The following is a 4331-nucleotide window of genomic DNA, read 5'->3' on the forward strand; positions in this document are numbered from 1 at the left end:
ATTTGATTTAGCCATTCTGAAGTCATCACTTGGTTGAAGCGCTGAACTAGGGAGGCATCGTTTACATATATATTGGTTTTCGCATGCTCTACTAGGTTAATGTCATGAGGTTGGCTATCGAGCATGCCCAAGTGATGACTTGATTGTGTGCTTGCTTGAATTCTTCACATTTCATACCATCGGTTAGTTGTCGAATCATTCCTCGATCATTACCTTCGTTCTTGGTTCATGTATGCTCTCTTCCACATAGGGCAAGCTAGAATTAACTATCTTACCCAGGACCGCCGGAGCAGCGTGGACCAGGGGAGAACTATACTTTGTCTTGTATGCCCTCTTCCACATAGGGCAAGCTAGAATTAACTATCTTACCCAGGACTGCAAAGCAGCGTGGACCAGTGGAGGACTATACTTTGTTCATTACACCACAGTATTAAGTATGGTGTCCTCTTCCACATAGGGCAAGCTAGAACTAACTATCTTACCCAGGACCGCCGAAGCAGTGTGGACCAGGGGAGGACTATACTTTATACTTCACACACTAGCCATACTGAAGTCATCACTTGGTGGGGGTGAACTACGGCGGTATCTATCGTTTTGGTTCGGTCTATATAGGGTCGCTTGCATGCTCATTCGAATATAATGTAATTGTGTATGGCAATATGAGCATGCCCAAGTGATGACTTTGTTTCAAGCTCAACAGGTAGGGTATTGAGTCCTCTTCCACATAGGGCAAGCTAGAATGAACTATCTTACCCAGGACCGCCGGAGCAGCGTGGACCAGTGGAGGACTCTATACTTTATACTTCACACCACAGTATTGAGTACGACTTGCATAAAGCCCCTAATGAGAACCACGAGGGCTCTCTCAATGTAGAACCACGAGGGCTCTAGTACCGATTCTCTCGGTACGGCTTGGTCCGTGTTCCTTTATGCTTGTACTCTTAGAAAGTCTCAACCCGGAGGTCTTGACTTTGATTGTCATAGTTGGACTACGACGGGGCATCCGACCATTGCTGATCGAACACCCCTGATTCACCATCTTTCGGGTAGGCGGTACGCGTACCTCCGGACGCGGAAGTCTCAACCCGGAGGTCTTGACTTTGATTGTCATAGTTGGACTACGACGGGGTATCCGACTCATCGAATACCCCAGAAGCACACCATCTTTCGGGTAGGCGGTACGCGTACCTCCGGACGCGGAAGTCTCAACCCGGAGGTCTTGACTTTGATTGTCATAGTTGGACTACGACGGGGTATCCGACTCATCGAATACCCCAGAAGCACACCATCTTTCGGGTAGGCGGTACGCGTACCTCCGGACGCGGAAAGTCTCAACCCGGAGGTCTTGACTTTGGTTGTCATAGTTGGACTATGACGGGGCATCCGACCATTGCTGATCGAACACCCCTGTTACACCATCTTTCGGATAGGCGGTGCGCGACACCACCGACGCGGAAAGTCTCAACCCGGAGGTCTTGACTTTGTATTGTTGGATAGTCCTCTTCCACTATAGGGCAAGCTGGAAATATTCCATTTTACCCAGGACTGCCGAGGCAGCGTGGACCAGGGGAGAACTTCACGGAATCTTCAGGCATCCATGATTGCCATAGTGCGTAAGCCGCCGCTGTGCGCGTCAACTCGTTCCCCGTGAGGAGGAGTCTAGCCGCCGCTAAAAGACGAAGCATTAAGTGTCCTCATTCCACTATAGGGCAAGCTAGAATTAACTATCTTACCCAGGACCGCCGAAGCAGCGTGGACCAGGCGAAGACTATACTTTATACTTCACACCACAGTATTGAGTACGACTTGCATAAAGCCCCTAATGAGAACCACGAGGGCTCTCTCAATGTAGAACCACGAGGGCTCTAGTACCGATTCTCTCGGTACGGCTTGGTCCGTGTTCCTTTATGCTTGTACTCGCGGAAAGTCTCAACCCGGAGGTCTTGACTTTGATTGTCATAGTTGGACTACGACGGGGCATCCGACCATTGCTGACCGAACACCCCTGATTCATCATCTTTCGGATAGGAGGTGCGCCCACCTCCGACGCGGAAGTCTCAACCCGGAGGTTCGGACTTAGAGTTTTTCCCATTTAAAAGTTTTTCTCTTAGCCATACTGAAGTCATCACTTGGTGAACGATTGAACTAGGGCGGGTTAATCGTTTATAGGTATCATGTGGTTTGCATGCTCTCTTAGGTTAAGGTCATGTGGTTGGCTATCGAGCATGCCCAAGTGATGACTTTGTTTCACGCTTGCTTGATTTCTTCATGATTCCCTGTTATATAGTGTAATCATTCGAGAACAGGGAATCTTTGGTTTTGCTCAACAGGTATTGGATGTCAACTTGGTATCTAGATCGCATTAAGTCTCAACCCTTAGGTTCGGACTTGTATAGTGACATCTTGTTACGGTCTTGAGTCTCAACCCGCAGGTTCGGACTACTTAGTGTTTGATCGAATATAATATGGCAACTTGTGCCTAAGTCTCAACCCGCAGGTTCGGACTTCTGTTTATTCGGCCAATGTATGTATAAGGCAACTTGTGCCTAAGTCTCAACCCGCAGGTTCGGACTTGTGTATTTGTTCGAAGTCATGTATAAGGCAACGTGTGCCTAAGTCTCAACCCGCAGGTTCGGACTTGTTAGTGTTTCGTCAACTTTCATATGGCAACTTGTGCCTAAGTCTCAACCCGCAGGTTCGGACTTGTGTATTTGTTCGAAGTCATGTATAAGGCAACTTGTGCCTAAGTCTCAACCCGCAGGTTCGGACTTCATAGTGTTTCGTCAATGTTCATATGGCAACTTGTGCCTAAGTCTCAACCCGCAGGTTCGGACTTCTATAGTGTTTCGTCAATTATCATATGGCAACTTGTGCCGAAGTCTCAACCCGCAGGTTCGGACTTCTGGAAGGATCACTTGGCCACTAATGATCCTTCCGCAGGTTCACCTACGGAAACCTTGTTACGACTTTTACTTCCTCTAAATCATCAAGTTCGGTCAACTTCGATAAAGCAGACGCGGTTCACGAGGATCCAGCGAACGATCATCTCCAAAGACCTCACTAAATAATCCATCGGTAGTAGCGACGGGCGGTGTGTACAAAGGGCAGGGACGTATTCAACGCTGGCTGATGACCAGCACTTACTAGAAGTTCCGAGTTCATATGGACCATTGCAATCCATAATCCCTACTAAGTGAGTATTTGAGTGATTTCCCGTTCCTCTCGGAATAGGAGACACGCTGCTACCCACATTGTAGCACGCGTGTAGCCCAGAACATCTAAGGGCATCACGGACCTGTTATCGCTCGATCTCATTTTGCTAAACACAAATTGTCCTGCTAAGCAGCGTACCGTAAGTGCACTTGCGCACACGAACAGCGAAGGTGTCAGGTCATACTCCACCGAAAGGTCCTAACCCGTTCCAATCGGCATCGACGCATTAACGCTGACTGCGTTCTAGTTAGCATATGTGAGTCACGTTCGTTATCGGAATTAACCAGACAAATCAATCCACGAACTAAGAACGGCCATGCACCACTACCCTTAAATTTGAGAAAGAGCTATTAATCTGTCTCACCTCCATAAGTTCGGACCTGGTAAGTTTTCCCGTGTTGAGTCAAATTGAACCGCAAGCTCCATTTCATTGTGGTGCCCTTCCGTCAATTCCTTTAAGTTTCAACTTTGCAACCATACTTCCCCCGGAACCTGACTTTGGTTTCCCGGAAGCTACTGAGAGCACCTGGTTGTAGCGTCTCCCAATTGCTAGTTGGCATCGTTTACGGTTAGAACTAGGGCGGTATCTAATCGCCTTCGATCCTCTAACTTTCGTTCTTGATTAAAGAAAGCATCCTTGACAAATGCCTTCGCTTTAGTTAGTCTTACGACGGTCTACGAATTTCACCTCTCGCGCCGTAATACTAGTGTCCCCAACTACTTCTGTTAATCATTACCTCCGGTCTGAGTACAAACCAATGAAAGATTAGACCAAGGTCGTATTCCATTATTCCATGCAAGATTATTCTAGGGCGTTTGGGCACCCTGCTTTAAGCACTCTAATTTGTTCAAGGTAAACGTGAGCGGTCGAGCTCTATGTTACACTTGCACCCGTTGAAGGGCACACCATGACACAGACTTGGTGCCCTACCACACCATTGAGTCGCAACCAGATTCCGACTTGGCCCACCGACCACGGGTTGACCGGGTCGGCGGAGCCGGACTGTGTTGGACAAGTATCAACTTCGAACGTTTTAACCGCAACAATTTTAATATACGCTAGTGGAGCTGGAATTACCGCGGCTGCTGGCACCAGACTTGCCCTCCACTTGATCCTC

The sequence above is a fragment of the Anopheles ziemanni genome (assembly GCF_943734765.1).
Source record: "Anopheles ziemanni chromosome X unlocalized genomic scaffold, idAnoZiCoDA_A2_x.2 X_unloc_28, whole genome shotgun sequence".
NCBI classification, from domain to species: domain Eukaryota; kingdom Metazoa; phylum Arthropoda; class Insecta; order Diptera; family Culicidae; genus Anopheles; species Anopheles ziemanni.